The following is a 17,639-nucleotide window of genomic DNA, read 5'->3' as shown; positions in this document are numbered from 1 at the left end:
TCATCTTTTGTTCTATTCAGTAGCCTCCAGCAAACTGGAAGAGGCCCACCACACAATGGAGAGGGCAATGTTTTGTTTAGTCTACAAATTCAAATGTTAATCTCATTGAGAAACAACTTCACAGACACACCCAAAATAATATTTAACCAAATATCTGGGCACCACATTGCTCAGTCAAGCTGACACATAAAATTAACTGTCACAGTCATTCTTCCTAAGAAGAGACCAGTGAAAAAAGGCTTGATGCCCTCAGTGATAGACATTTACAGATAACAAAAAATGGGACACAGAGAAACTGGTTAAAAAAAAAAAAAGATGCGCTGAATGTGGATGTGAAAACTGGAGCTCAGAGACAACTCATCATGTAGTGACACACATGGAAGACTTCCTTTATGCTTATTGTATATATAGCTGGTATTTTTTTTTACTACATTGCATTATGATAAATTAGATAAATAGTTGCCCCTGCCACTATTCTATAAACTCTTTGAGGGTCAGTAATATGCTCATAAAATCTGAAATCCCAAATTCTAACAGTACTGGGAATGCTGGCAAAGGTGAATCTATTTAATCGGGCTACAGGTTATTGAATTTCTCTGGGTACCATATATTCTAGGGAAACAAAGTTATATTTTAAATTTACTAAGAAACACAGCACCCACATAATGCTACCAAGGGGCAAAACACAAACAAATAATTGTAATGTAGACATCACAGAATGGAGACCAGGATTCTACCTGGGGACCTTACAGCATGAGCTGGGGAGCATCAGAATAAATACTTGTACCCAAACATCACTCACTGGCCTGTTGGTGTCCACTCTCTGGGTCATGAGAAAGCACCTTTGATGCCTGGGGACACTCTAGTGATGGGCCCTTTGTACAGATGATCCCCTTTCCCAGAGCATGGCCTGTGGGATGAAGGAAGAGTACTAATGACTTAGAGACCAATCAGAGCTCTAAGGAATGTGTGAGCTCAAGATACACCATGACCTCACTTCACAGACAGGGGGACCGATTCTCTGTAAAGTTACATCACAAGTTCAGGCTCTGAAGGTTGGGCCTTCTGGCTTAATGTCAACTCCCCTCCCACTAAATGTCTGACCATGGAGAAGGCAATGGAAGGGACAATGGAGACATCTTTGCTATCTTAGTGTCTACTCCTTTTGAAGAGACAATATGGAAAAGAATAGCTGGGGTCCTGACAGCATCCACTGTAACATCTGAGGGCTCCAGAGTATGAATACAAGGATATGGGTTGGAAACAAATAGATGCAGTTTAGTTACAAATTCTGTGACCTCAGATGAGTCATTTAACTTCCCTGAGCCTTAGTTTCTTCATCTATTAAATAAAGTTAGGAAATCATATTACAGGATAGTTAGAAATATATATATAGGATGAGCTACAACCATCTGTATTTGGTTTTCTATAAATGCGAGCCATTATCATTTTACAACAAATATGACATTTAGTCACTCAAGGAGAAACACCTAACTCACCTCCGTATGCTGACCCTTATCCATTTCCTTGCTATGCTGGAGAAGAGTTTGGGTTATAAAACTCTGCACTGAGATTATGATTTCTCCTTGAGGTTGATTTAAATACTCTGATTATTTCCCGGAAACACAAATCAGCATGCTCTCTCCAGGAAATCTTGGTAACTCCTTGAAATTCAGCCCCAAATTTTCCAAGAAATTAGAGGTTTATTTGAATAATTTGTTTTGCTGTATAGACTATATCACATACTAGGGACAACATGTCACAATTTCATGAACATTTGAGATCTGTTGTAACAAGGTAGGAAGGATTTCAGAACATCTGTGCCAAAAGTGAAAGGCAAATAAAAAGATGGCTGCATATAGTTTCTAAACTTCCAAAGATCATGCTTCATGGTTACAAATGGATGGTTACACATTCTTTACCTGCAGTCTGATCAAAAATGGTAAGAAGAACCATAAGGAATAAATTCCGTGCTAGTTGTTAGCTTCTGCTAAAGGACAATGAGTTCTTCAAGCACAGAAACAACTTCATTCATTGTTTCACCTCTACATAATGCTTGGCCCACATGGTAGGCAACAAGTTTAAGCAAATAAAGCTTTACTTTGACGGATTCTCTTCATTCTCAAATTTTCAGCAAAAACCCAAATTATATGGCATTACTACAAATCCCCCCTACCTGTTCTGTTTTATTTTTGAAGTTTTAATGTGTTTGAGGTTGCATAAATACCGAACAGGTGTATTGGCCTTAGGAATAATAATCACCCTATTTCCCACTTTCTCATTTACTTAATGATTAAAGTCATTTCATTTTCCCATGTGTATTAGTCAGAGTTGTCCAGAGAAACAGAACCATTAGGGTATATATATAGATATGGATATAGATATAGATATAGAGGATGTTACGGGGGCTAAGAAGGCCCATGATCTGCCCCCTGCAATTGGATACCCAAGGAAGCTGATGCTGTAGTTCAGGGACCTGAGAGCAGGAGGGCTGATGGTATAGATTTAAGTTCACTTCTGAAGGCCTGAGACACAGGACTACAAGGCAGGAGAACGTGTCTCTCAGCTGAGCAGTCAGGCAGAGAAAGAACTCAAACTTTCTCAGCCCTTTTTGTTCTTTTCAGAGCCTCAAGGGATTGGATGACATCTACCCGCACAGGGGAGTGTGAAAACTTTACCCAGTTCACCAATTCAGATGCTCATCTCTTCTGGAAACATCCTCACAGACACACTCAGAAATAATGCTTAAACAGGTATCTGGGCACGCCGCGATCCAGTCAAGTTGACACATAAAAATAAATGTCACACCATGCGTAGAAGAGATTTAGAATAAAAGTGTTTCATGCTCGCTCGCACTAACATGTAGATGACTGATGTAAGCTCTTAACTTGATACAAAGGCCAAATAAGAGAGAAATGAAAGGTATAGGAAAGCAAAAGAACCATGTGTAATATAAAGAAAAACACACACAAGAAGAGCTGAGGGCTGCCGAGACAAACATAAATCATTTAATGTTTTTCTTCGAGACAATCTTGGGCATGTTGTTTCAGAAAAGACAAAAATCCTAAAGGAAAAACAAGATGTGACAGCTGACATACTTTTCCCTCCAATACACCCTTAACAGTTATTTTTTCTACAACCGCTTTGAACTTTTCATCCTCATTTACCAAAAAAAAAAAAAAAAAATTACTTGTTTAAATTTCAAGTCTTCAAATATATAATTTACTCTGTGATAATATAATAATAAGAATATGGCACAGACATGATAAAGTGAAAAAAATAAAATGTAAAAGTAGAAAAACTTTTAAAGGAATATCAATACTATCCAATAGAACATTCTATTATGATGGGAATATCCTTGGCTACATTGTCCAATACAGCAACCTCCAGACACATAAAACTATTGTTCACTTGAAAAATGGATAGTTAAATAGAAGAAATGAATTTTTAATTTTAGTTAATATACAATTAAATTTAAATAGCCATATGTAGGGAACCCTCTTGCGCTGTTGGTGGGAATGTAAACTGATAGAACCACTATGGAGAACAATATGGAAGTTCCTTAGGTTCCTTAAAAAAACTAAAAATAGAATTACCATGTGACCCAGCAATCCCACTACTGGGCATATACCCAGAGAAAACCATAATTCAAAAAGACACATGCACCCCAGTGTTCATTGCAGCACTATTTACAATAGCCAGGACAGAGAAGCAACCTAAATGCCCATCGACAGACGAATGGGTAAAGAAGATGTGGTACATATATACAATGGAATATTGCTCGGCCATAGAAAGGGATGAAATTGGATCATTTGTAGAGGCATGGATGGACCTAGAGACTGTCATACAGAGTGAAGTAAGTCAGAAAGAGAAAAACAAATATCGTATATTAACACATATATGTGGAATCTAGAAAAATGTTACAGATGAACCCGTTTGCAAGGCAGAAATAGACACAGATGTAGAGAGCAAACGTATGGACACCAAGGGGGTAAAGCGGGGGGGTGGGGGTGGGGGGACTGGTGGTAGTGGGATGAATTGGGAGATTGGGATTGATGTGTATACACTAATATGTATAAAATAGATAACTAATAAGAACCTGCTGTATAAAAAAAATAAAATAAAATTCAAAATAAATAAATAAATAGCCATATGTGGCTTGTTGCTACTGTATCTAGGGGTTACATGATTTGAGAGAAAACAGAAATTTTAGAAGACAAGGTATGCACAGTGATAGCCTCTGAAGCAGGAAGGTGTTAATGAAACAACTTTTGGAAATTAAAAACAAAAAAGGACCAAGTGTTTTTTATTGAGAAGACACATTGTATCTTCAAGAACCTTGAAACAAACTAAGCTGAAATGTAAGCTAGTAAAGTTACTAGAAACCAAAATTAAGGTTCCTTCAAGTATTCTGGAAAAATAGCAAATCACTTATAAAAGAAAGCTCACATCAAACTGTTTTCTCTGCTACAACTCTAAATACTAAAAGATAGTGAAGAAATAAGAAAAAAAATAATAATTTAAGGAAATAATATGTTATCCAAGAAATTTTTCTCAGTTATATTCTCATTCAATTAAAAGGTGACAAAATACCTTACACATAAGAACTCAGAGTTATTGCTCCTACCACTAGAGAAAAACTTCAACTAACAAAGAGTTAATTAGGAAAAAATAAACTAGCTCTGACTGTTAAATATGTAACTATAGGAATAAGAATAAAACAAATTGTAGAAATTGTGGTTATATAACAGAGAGAATATTTTACATTCCTTGACAATGTTAAAGCTGAGAAAAAATTCATCGAATTTTTAAAGACAGTATGAAATAATATTGTGACAGAATTAAAACCATTTGTATCAGCTGCAGCAATAAATATATAGGTATTAAGAAGCTAAGCTAACATTAAAATCAAACACGCAAAAAACAACTTCAAATTGGATCACTAAGCAAAACTCAACTTTAGTCTGTATTTGTTAAACACTACTAAAGCAATTAATTATGCATATTTGAAAATATAGAAATTATAAAAGGAAAAATCCAAATAAAAAATAAATATTTTTATGTTAATAGCACATGACTTTAAATAAAAAATCATATATAAATCATATGATATGAGTAAATATTTTCTTTATTAAAGTTATAGCACTAACAAATTTAGCATTAATATTCATTCTGTAAAATACAGATGATTAAAAAGGGAAATAGAAGCACAATAGAAAATGGAGACTTTCATTCATTTCTTTTTTTTTTTTTTTTTTTTTTTTTGTGGTACGTGGGCCTCTCACTGCTGTGACCTCTCCTGTTGCGGAGCACAGGCTCCGGACGTGCAGGCTCAGCGGCCATGGCTCACGGGTCCAGCTGCTCTGCGGCACGTGGGATCTTCCCCGACCAGGGCACGAACCCGTGTCCACTGCATCAGCAGGTGGACTCTCAACCACTGCACCACCAGGGAAGCCCGATTTCTTTTTTGTCAAACAAAAAAAGATAAAAAATATGGAAGGTCTAAATAAAACATAAATCTAACAGATATATCAAAATCTATAGTATAAAAGAGAAGAGATATTTATATCAAGTAACATAGAACATTCACAAAAATTGACACTAGTACATCACACACACAGAGACTCACTCATACTTTTCAAAGAGTTGAAATATATTTTAGCCTTGAATACTCTAATTACCATGTGATAAGGCCAGTAATTGATTACAGAGCCAAAACTCAACAATATGCTTAACTCTTGATATGGGAAAATAATTCTAAGCTGGAAAGAAAATCCATCTGAATTTGTAAAATATCTGGAATATAACAATATTAAACACCATGTATTTCAATATCTCTGGGCCACAGATAAAGCAATGTCCAGTTGAAAATATGTAATCTTAAGGCAAACATCCACAAAAATTATAGGAAAAATAAATCAATTAATTACATTTCCAATTCAAGAAGAAAGATATTAATATTCCTCCCCTCTCATAAAATAAGGGATGCAACAGAAAGAGATTATAAAAACACATGAAAAGATGTTCAACATCACTAATTATCAGAGAAATGCAAATCAAAACTACAATGAGGTTTCACCTCACAACGGTCAGAATGTCCATCATTAAAAATTCTATAAACAATAAATGCTGGAGACAGTGTAGAGAAAAGGGAACCCTCCTACTGTTGGTGGGAATGTAAATTGGTGCAACCACTATGGAGAACAGTATGGAGATTCCTTAAAAAAATAAAAATAGAGCTACCATATGATCCAGCAATCCCATTCCTGGGCATATAACAGAGAAAGTCATAATCCAAAAAGATGCATGCACCTCAATGTTCACTGCAGCACTAGTTACGATAGCCAGGACATGGAAGCAACCTAAATGCCCATCAACAGAGGAATGGATAAAGAAGACGTGGTATATTACTCAGCCATACAAAAGAATGAAACAATGCCTTTTGCAGCAACATGGATGACCTAGAAATTATCATACTAAGTGAAGTAAGTCAGACCGAGAAAGACAAATACCATATGATATCACTCATATGTGGAATCTAATTTTAAACAAATGAACTTATTTACAAAACAGAAACAGATTTACAGATGTTGAAAAACTTATGGTTGTCAAAGGGGAAACTTGGGGGGTGCGGTGGGAGATTTGGGAGCTGATTAGGTTTATCTGAGGTCTTGAGAAGTAGCCCTCTTGAAGGGATTAGTGCCTTTACAAGATGAGGAAGACACCAGAGCTCGCGCCCATCATGTGGAGATAGAGCAATAAGGCTGCTGTCTCTGAACCAGGAAGGTTCCTCATCAGAAATCAAGTTGGCCACCATCTCTATCTTGGACTTCCAACCTCTAGAACTGTAAGAAATGTCTGTTGTTTAAATGCCATAAAATTATGTTAAGTTATACATTATTTTAGTGGCACTTGAGTTGGAAACATCAACATAAAAGAGTAGAAATTTCAGAAATAAATCCAAACAAATAAAGGGATTTAGTATATGACAAAGATGTCATATCAAATTATTGGGGAAAGATAAATACTTTAAAACATTCTATTTTTTTAACGATATATTATTTAAGAAAGAACGTAAACTGTTTTAAATCAGTAAGATAGTAATCTAGGAAAAAATAAAATTAACTGGATTTCTACTCCACAACTTACAACAGAATAAACTATAAAATGATCTAAGATTTAAACACAAAAATTCAAACTATACATCTACTTAGAATAAACCATTGCAGAATTCTTTCATAATACTTAGTACAATGAGACCTTATACATGTGAAACAAAACCCAGAAGTTATAAAAGACTAATTGTTGCATAAAACTTAAACTTTCTAAATGGAAAAATATAAGCAAAATTTTAAAATACAGGAAAATAATGAAAAGAATAGTACAATAAAAGATTAATGTCCCTAATACATACAGAACTTCTAAGAAAAATGTCAACAAATCAATAGAAATATGGCAAAAAAAAAAATTACCAGATAGCTCAAAAGAAAGGAAAAAAACAAATTGATTTAAACATATAAAGGGATGTTTCAATTATCATATTAAAAGAAATCCAATTAAAATGACTGAAATGTCAAGTTCATCTCCTAGATTGGCAAAGAACATAAATTGAATGCAGTGCATTTCCTAGGGTGCGGGGAAATGCTGCAATCTCAGAGTTGCTCAGTGGGAAGGCAGTTGGCCTAACATTTATAGGGAGTGATTTGATGATTTCTATAATATTAAAATATAATTTATCTGAGCAGCTCCTCTTTTGGAAATTTATTCCTCTGCATGTATATAAAATGACACATGTGAGAGGTTATTTGCTACATCATTTTTCTAATAGCAAAATATTGTAAATAAGTTAAATACCAACAATATGTACTTGTAAAATAGATTATGGTAAATCTACAAAATGGAAAAATATGAAGCCATCAAAAAGGACCAAAGAAATTATTTCTGTTTTCATTTAAATGAACTCCAAGGTCTATTACTAAGTGAACTAAGCATAGCCCCAAATAATATGTCTAATATTCTATTGTTTGTATAAAACTGGGCAAAATATATGTGTTTGTTTGTCCATATATACATATCATAGCTCAAGGGACACACAGGACTTGGTGAAGTAGATGGTTTGCAGGAAGGGGCACTGGGTGACTGCAAAGGGATAGGGAGCAGAGACAGAAAATCTTAATTACTGACAATTTTGTATTTTTGGAATTTTAAACCACGTAAACCTGTAATGCATTTTATAAATAAATACATAGGTTAATTAACATTACAAGGTTGAAAAGGATTCATTGGACATTTATGCTTGTAAAACTAAGTTTTCACCCCTAAAATAAGTCAACCCTTCCATCTATGTAGCCAATAACAATAGCAAAGAAATAACAATTTTCAAGTATAAATTCGAGTCTGTTGCAGAAATCCAGTGCAACAGAAAACATGAACAATTATAAAGCAGAAAAGCCTGGGTTTAGTTTCAGTCCCACTACTGATTACCATACTATTTGATCTTTCACAAATGGTTTAGTCTTCCTTCAGGATAGTCCAGTGGTTATATCCATGGGTTCTGAGTTCAGAGTTCTGAGTTCAAATCCAGGGCTGCCACTTACCAGCTGTTTACCAAGCCATTTCCTCATCAGGAAGTTGGACTGGATGTGATAAGAATAGTACCTGGTACATGGTTCTGTTATGATAAATAGGGGAGCTAACCACATCATCCTGTCCTCATCACAGAGTCAGGAATAAAGTTTCTCTTAATTTGCCCTCTCTCCCCTCAGCTTCACATGATGAGTCGGGGTAGGATCTCACCTGTCTCATCAGGTGTCCTCCAACCTGAACCCTCTCCAGGCTCCAAAAACAGTCCCCTGTTCTTCAGAGACACTCACACAATTGTGGACCTAAAATGAAATTAAACATTATTGGATAAAAAACTGTTACAAAGCAGATTACAGCAAGGGAGATCTCCAGAAAGCTACAGGCAAATTCTTGATCTGCCAAACAGGAGGCTTCCACAAGACACCTGCCTTCCCACCTCCTTCTATGGAGATGTGTGCTTGTGTTGAATGGCCCTGCCAAATGGCAGAATTCACTCCTCTTGATGAAAATGACATTCTCTATTAGCGACTGTACCGCACACATAGGTGGAGGGCAGGCAGGATTCAGAGTGGCCTAAATGCACACTACAAGGAAACTAAAATTGGAGCAATTTGCTGTAATTTAGAAAGAAGAATGAGTGAATGAATGCATGCTCTGTGGAAAATTATATTTTATTTGAAGGTAAGATTGCACATCTCTAATCAAGGCTTAAAATCTGAATTAGGATAAATTGTGCTGTAATTATTTTCTTAGAAGAGAACAAAGAAGATTTTAAAGAACTAATATCCCCCCTTTGAAGCTTTCAAAATGAAGATGCTCACTGTGTGGCAAATGCATGGCTTTATTTGTTTCTGTCCCATAAAGACCTCAAGTTCATTTAGCCAGATTCTGAGCCTTTGACATAAAAAGCACTGTTGAGCATTTAGTTTTCCCGGCACATTTTGTTGCATTTGTTTTTGGTCCTCCTGACTTTCAAGCCTTTAATTAAGAAAAAAATTAGCTTACTGGTGATAATGACTTGCTTGAATCTAAGAGTTCTTCATTATTGTGTATGTTTGAGGCTCACATGCACTCGTGTGTGTGTGTGTGTGTGTGTGTGTGTGTGTGTGTGTGTGTGTGAGAGAGAGAGAGAGAGAGAGAGAGAGAGAGAGAGAGAGAGAGAGTTGGGGCGGAGGTGGAGGTGGGCACAGAAAAACTAAAGATAGTTCAGTTTTCTTGTTTTCTGCTTTGATCTTCAAGATTTTCTTTTGACCATTTTGATCTTTATTCTCAGGAAAATAATTGATTTTTATACCTGTGGATAACTATTCAAATTTCTTCCTCCACTTTAGTAGAAAATATTACTCTCTCCCTGCCCTTTATTCAAAATCTTTCCAAAATTTTATATCCAACCTCGTCAATGTATTGTGCCGTTGCACTCGAGGACTGCAGTCCCACTTCTATAAAACATACGGTATCAAAGCAATGCCATCCTGTCTTACAGCTCCTCCCACCAGGCAGGAGCTTAGGTTTTTCGGACTCTCTTGTCTTAAAAGAGTCAGAGGCTGGCATTCACCTCTTACTTTAAAAAAAAACATCAAAGAAAAACTTAATGATCTGTAGCATCCTGTTACAGCAAACAGCCTTCTCTTCTAGTAGAGAGTTCTATCTAATTCTCCCTCATGACCCAATTTCACTCTCTTCTTTTATCCTATCCTTAGGAAGCAGAAGAACAGTTAGTGTCCATCTCCTTCACACCTGAGCATCACTGAGCACAGAGTGATGGAAGGAGCATGGGCTCCATGAGGTCAGCGTTCAAATCCTGACACCAGTCCATACAAGCTGAGTGGAGTTCAGCATAACCCCCTGACTCAGTTACTACACAGTAGTGGTAATTAAGGCTGACATTTGCATGAAGCCATGTGCGATGCAACCTTGCTAACTGCGCATCGGCTCCTGGGATCCTCACAGCCCACTGGGGCATGATTCTGACCCGCACGTCACAGATGGAGACGCCAGGAACCTTGGGAACTTGCTCACAATCTCACTGCTGCCAAGCGGTGGAGTCCAGGTGTTTACATATTACACTGCCCTGAGACCATCATTATAAAATGTTATACTACCACACATAGCAGGAAAAACAAGATCAAACACAAAGTACCAAGAACATTTATGATGGAGAAAAGTTTGAACCTGTAAAGTTCCCTTTGCCATCCTGTTCTCCAGACTGGGTTAGTACACTGGGCTGGATCCTTAGCCCTTTCACGCTCAGCTCCATGTGGCTGTGTGTACTTCCCAGAGCAGACTGTGCTCTTATGACTCTTTCCCTCTGCACTGCTGCCCTTCCTCCAGGAATGCTTTTCCCACCTTGGGAACTCTTATTTAGCTCAATATTTAATTTATCCTATTTTCCTTGGGACAACCTTCTTAACTAGTTCACCTAACAATCATCTTTTTTTCCTTTTTTATTTTATTTTAATTTAATTTAATTTTATTTGTGTGTTGCTCTCTTCACTGTGCCCACAGGCCATGAGGCATACATATTTATATTCCTCTATCTCCTACTAGACTCTTAACTTCCCAAGTAGCAGGGGTCGTGGCTTAATCTGTGATTCTCTAGAAGCTAAAATGTAAACTATAAGAAGGTGTTCAGTGAATGTCTGTGGAATGAATGAATAAATATCACACACACACACATGCACCAGGATATGTTTAGGGATTTATGGTGAATACTTAATTAATCAAAACTGGGCTACTGAAATTTCTGGCTGAAAAAGGGCAAATTTCAGGCTTCCCTTGGTTTCACTTTTTTCTCATAGATTCTCATTTTTCTTTTTACCATAGCTTTACTTTCTTACTGGTTACTATTTTATTCATCATAAGGCAAATTACTACCTTAATGGAGATATACTATTTATTGATATTAATATTAAAAAATAATAGTAAACATCTTAAAGGTTATTAACCAAGTGATAACTTGGTTATTACTCCAGTTTCAATATAAACATAAAATAAAAATTGTAAAATATTCCGAAATGATAAATCTAACTTTATTTTTTCAACTTCCCTTTCCCCAAGTTACAGATGCTGAACCGACACCGGATGGAGCCAGTCAGGTGATCCTCAGGGAGTAGCCCCACAAACAAGAAACATCACCTGGCCTCTTCCTTTGTTAATAACACTATTTGCAATGAGTGTCTTTCAGGAATGAATTGGGGCCAGATCAGGTGGCCCGTCTCTGCTTTAATACATATTCCAAATCCAAATTTATTCCATGCCTTTTTGTAAGAGTCAGAGTTTAAACTATTACACCAAGTTTATGAGATAATCAAATTTTGATTGTGAAGAATAATATATGTAGGTGAACATATAAACATAACACATGCACAAACAGGTGTGTGTGTGTGCTTCAGCTTCCCAAGAGTTACCCTTTCTTAAATAAAGTTAGTGCTTTAAAACAACAAATTTGAAAAAAAAATTACAAAAATAAAATAAAACAACAACAAATGTGATTTCTCTTACAATATAAAATGTTTACTTATATGATATTTTCATCTCTCTATCTGAGAGCTTCATAGGAAACGGACTCATCTCTGTGCCACCAATGGTAGCAGAGAGCTTAGAAATAATGGTCCCAAAGTAAATACTTTTTGAGTTAAAATACTTTAATTTATTTTACTATATAATTACATTTACTTATTTAAATTCAGATACAATAAAGTACTAACTCCAAGAACCAGACATAAACACTGCTATGTTTGTGGTGTCTAATTAAGAGTATAAAAAATATGAGCTCAAAGGATGGAGCATCAGTAGTCAGGTTTTGTTTTTTTTTGTTTGTTTGTTTTTTGTGGTACGCGGGCCTCTCACTGCTGTGGCCTCTCCCGTTGCGGAGCACAGGCTCTTGGACGTGCAGGCTCAGCGGCCATGGCTCACGGGCCCAGCCGCTCCGCGGCATGTGGGATCCTCCCGGACCGGGACACGAACCTGTGTCCCCTGCATTAGCAGGTGGACTCTCAACAACTGAGCCACCAGGGAAGCTCTGGTGGTCAGGTTTGAATGGTGGTTTATTTCGGGGGTGACAAGATTCATGGTGTGATGAGGACTGAGCACAAATAAAGTGGACTCACTGGAGAAGAGGAGCTTGAAGGGACTGGAATGTTGACAGGGTCGTCCCTGTGGCTTAGGAAGCCACCCAGAAATATGGCAGAAAGGGGATGGAGAGTCATACCACTGGAGGTGCTGTGGTCTCCAGCAAGCAAGGGAGAGATGGAGAGAACAGGGAACAGACACAAAAGCATGGAGCACAGGCTTCAAAAAGAGATGGTTTTTGAAGAAGAAAGGAAAAGTTATTGCAAAGTGTAATGGAAGCAAGCAGGAGTTTTATGTCACTTCTAGGCATTAAGGAACATGGGATGCGAGAGAAAAATTAGCCTCCGCTTTAGAGAAAACTGCAGGAAAAGCCATAAAAGACTAAACACATACCAGGAGCTCAGTGCAGGAATCCTTTCTCATAGGCCCCCAGAGCCAATTCCAGTTCTATCATATCCGTTACTCAGCACTTATGCCATGAATCTGTCTTCATGTCAACATGCCTCATTCATTAGAGCCCTTGGTTCATTAATTTTTCACTGTTGCCTCTTAAAGGTGAAACCACTCCCTAGCTGAGAGTTATGGCTTCCTAAACATTCACCATCTTTCCTGTAGGGCATTTTTTTTCAAAGCTTTAGACTCATGAGTTGATCCTATCTTTTTTTGCACAACAATTTCTCCTGACTTTTCCAGACAAGATGATATAAGAGCATACACAGATCGCATGCTCAAAAGTGGCTTCCATAAAAATACACTTGGTAATTGCAGCTGCACTTTATGAGGCTATGATGAAAAAGACATAAAATGTAGCTGTGAAAAACTATGTTCACAAACCTGAGAAAATTTGACTGTGAATAGCTACTCTGTTAATTACAGTGACAGATTATGACATAAACTACAACACTGGAATTGGAAACATCCTTGGATATTAAAAAAGAAATACACACACAGACACACACAGAGACACACATACAAACACACTCATACCACTTGGTGAGAAATATCCCGAGGATGAAGAATCCTTAGACCATCATTAATTTGATTCTATTTGCTTTTCACTGTCAATTGAAACATTTGTCTGTTTGTAATAATCTTTCCTATCTTGTTTTTAAAAATGAGATTTAATTTTGGCCACCCCAAACTTCACATCCACCCAGAATCTCAGAATGTGACCTCATTTGAAAGTAGGGTCCTTGTGGAGGTAATTAGTTAGGGTGGACCTTAAATGACTGAGAAGGCCATGTAGAGACACAGACACACAGAGGGGAGGAGCCATGTGATGTCAGAAAGTGGACTGATAAGTCTACAAACCAAGGAGTTAAAAACAAACAAAGCACCAAGGGTTGCCCACAACCACTGGAAGTTAGGAAGAGCCAAGGAATGATTTTTTTCTCCTAGAGTCTTTGGTGAAGGCAAGTCCTTCCTGATGCCATGACTTCAGACTGCCAGCTTCCAGAACTGTGAGGGAATACATTTCCGTTCTTCTAAGCCACACAGTTTGTGATGATTTGTTATGGCAGCCCTAGTAACTACAATACAAATAATTTAATGCTTATGAATTACAAAAAATTATAATTCCCTAGTACAGGGTAAGTATGTTTGATTTTCATGTATTTTGTTTTTAACTCCAAGAAGCCAAGCTAAATCAAAATTTTCATGTGACAATGCCTCAGTTTATAGACCTAAGAATCATTAGGAATTGCATTTAACACTGGAGAAGCCTCCAGTTTTCCATTTAAACTATCCTTCACAAGGAAAGCAGAGCCAGTCTTCTCAAACATAAACCGTAGTTGCTTCCCTTTTCAGATTATGGCCGTTTGCTCTGTCTCAAAACGAGAGTCATACTTTTGGCATTAAAATAAGTCAAGTCAGCAGCCCTGATCTGTCAATTCAGCCTCGTTTGTCACCATGATGCTCGGCTGTAAGTGCACACATAGATACGTTCACACTCTCTCACACACACACCTGTAGGCTGCGGCCCTTAGAATCACATACACTCCGGGAATAGGCTGTTTGTGCACGCGCTCCACACCTCCCTCCAGAGACCACGCAGCCTGGGCCTGCCCTCCTTTCCACAGGGCCACTCCCCTGTGTCCTCAGGATTCAGGTCAACAGTCACTTTTGTAGGAAGCTGTCCCCAACCCATGTGCCCCCTCCCCACTCCCTGTTGGGAGGTCTCTGTGTAAATAAACTCACATCAAAGACACGTCAGAATACCTGCTCAGAGCAGAGGCTGTGATGATTAAAAGCCAGTTTCATCATTGACTAGCTTAAAACAACAACAACAACAACAAAACTCTCCAATCAGTTTTTCTATCGGCAAGTGGGAAGTACAGTAACTCAACAATACTGGGATTACAAGTATTCATTCAAAAAATTCATTAATCCAGATACATTAAGTGAATGTTCACTATACTGTTTATATTATATTAATTATAATGCAGAGGCAATGAGTTGGGAGCACGGTTGATACTTTTCAGGACCTGCGGGAAGTCACTGTGAAGTAGAACAAATTGACAGAAGAGGATGGTGCAAGGGAATGGAGGACTCGTGCATCAGTGGCACAAGTAATGGGGACTTGCAGGCATTTCGGTTTTACTCTGAACGCAAATTTACAGGGAGTGAAGCCAGGGCAGAGAAGAGAGAGACCAATTAAGAATTAAATCCAGAACCGAGATGGACTCAAGCATGGGTGGTGGACACAGGGAGATGGTGAGAAGGTTGGAGGTAGACAAGTATTTGCTGATAGATTGGATGTAGGTGTACAGACATAAATGAGCCCAATACTTTTAGTCGGAGCAACTGTAAGGCAGTGTTGACACTTACTGAGATGTGGATGAATATGGGAGAAACGATATTTTTGTTTTGTTTTTGTTTGGGGAATGGGAGGGGGGGATATTGCTGCGGCTGTTGGTTAGTGCAAAGCAAATTGAGATGCTCAAAACTAAACTCTGAAATTTCTACTATATACTAGACATCAAGTAGAATGCTAAGAAGGCAGTCAGATGTATGAGTCTGGACTTCAGGGGCTACAGATATAAACACATGTTTCGTCAACTTATAGATAATATTTTAAGAGACAAATTGAGATCTCCTTGACATTCAGTACAGATAAAAAGGAGGTCAGAACATGAGCCTTGCCATATTCCAACATTTCGAGGCTAGAGGCATGAGACACACCACAAAACAAAGGGGGAAGGAACAGTCAGGAAGTTAAAAGAAAAATGAAAATATACAATTGTATGGGTCAATTACTTTTTTGAATTTTCCAGATTGAAAAAAATCTGGAAAAAAAAATTAAAATAAAAGAAAAGAAAGTTAAGGTAGTCTTAGACAAAGGGAAAAATAATTTTAAGGAAGATATACTCAAACCATGTCAAAATACATTTAAGATGAGGACTGAGAATTGATTCTTTGGTTTAGTGCCGATGTCATTGGGAGTCTTGAAGAGGGAAGACTGTTTTGATGGAATAGTTGAGATGAAGCCCTAATTTGAATAGGTCCAAGCAAAGAAGAGAAGAGGGCAGAAGATTATACATAGACAACTCCATCTTGGAATGTTTCTGAAAAGGGGAAAGAGTGCAGAAGAGGCTGCTTTTGTTGTTCTGTTTTATTTAGGTGTGAGCTGTAAATGCATGTCTGTAGGCTTTAGAAAGAGAAGTTGATGATACAGGAAAGAGAGGGGAGAGTTGCTGAAATGACCATATTGAGGAGGAGAGAGAAGTGGGATGAAACATGCAGAGCCAAGAGCTGGACTTAGGAGCACAGACACACACAGCCCCGGGCGAGAAGGAAAGCGTATGAACGTTGATGCAGTGGGAATATTGTGCTGGGATGAGGGGAGCATGTGGGATTTCGATCCTGCTGACTTGTACTTTCTCACTGTTAAAGGAAATAAAGTCATCAGCTGAACATGACAATGACGACAAAGTTTTAAAGGTTTGTGAAGGGACAGGCTGGAACTAGACATTTAGGAGAGTGGAAAAGAGGGTGGGTCAGGGAAATGCAGTAACAGTCAGTGGTGGCCCTAGGAGTTCACTTAAACTAGGGGCAGCTAAAGTGAGATCAGTCTCCTCTTTTGTCCTTCTCTCCATCACTCAGCTGTACAGTGCAAGCTGGGGGTACTTGTGGTGGGGACTAAGCCACGGTTTGAGCTTTGCTAGGAAAATTAGAACGAAAGAAGAGGTGTGCAAGGAAGAGATTTTAATGGTGGACTCTAGAATCTAAGCTGGGTAACCAACAAATAAAGAGCAGAAGAAGGTGAGAGAGTGTGAAAACAGGGCAACACGGCAGGCTCAATGGTTGGTCAGGTCCAGGTATGTTGAAAAATTGTTTGATTGTGGGTCATTGGGAAGAAGATAGTGGTTTGAGAGTAAAATGCTTTATTAAATACAACAGGTAGATACTGAACATTTTAGGTAGATTGAGCTATTTAGGGTATTTTAAACTTCAGTCTATGTGCCTCTACATAAAAATTCTCATTTTCTCAATGTCATTTCCACAACAGTCACAGAATGAGAGAAGACAAGATAGCATTGCTACTACAAGCTGATAACAGAAATAATCAAATGCCTATCCTCTGTGAGGTATCGTTCAACAGCTGCTCATTTCTGGGGAATGTTATTGTTTTTGTCAATGTTTTGTGTTCAATCACAGAATCAAATAATGTATAAAATGGCATCAAACACATTTGAGCATGAAACTACCTTTCATGAAGTATTCAAATATAGTAAACACTCTGGAGGATTTTACAGACAATTTGTAAAGGTCTTTTGGCTTGAAAAACATTCGTATCCCAGCTGTGCTTAGCTGGCAAGTTTACCGCTTAGGAGAAATACGTATTGTGCATTGATAGCTCGTTAATGTTTTGTGATATTCCACATTATGAGGTTATTAACTTTAAATCAGTTTATGAATAGAATCCCAACTGGAAACACTACAGAGGATATTGTTTCACTTTTCAGTCTCCAGATCCTAAATATTAA

Source organism: Aethalodelphis obliquidens, unplaced genomic scaffold (assembly GCF_003676395.1).
Source record: "Aethalodelphis obliquidens isolate GAN/ISIS:26980383/991018 unplaced genomic scaffold, ASM367639v1 scaffold12, whole genome shotgun sequence".
Classification (NCBI taxonomy): Eukaryota; Metazoa; Chordata; class Mammalia; order Artiodactyla; family Delphinidae; genus Aethalodelphis; species Aethalodelphis obliquidens.
This window is presented reverse-complemented; position numbering follows the sequence as displayed.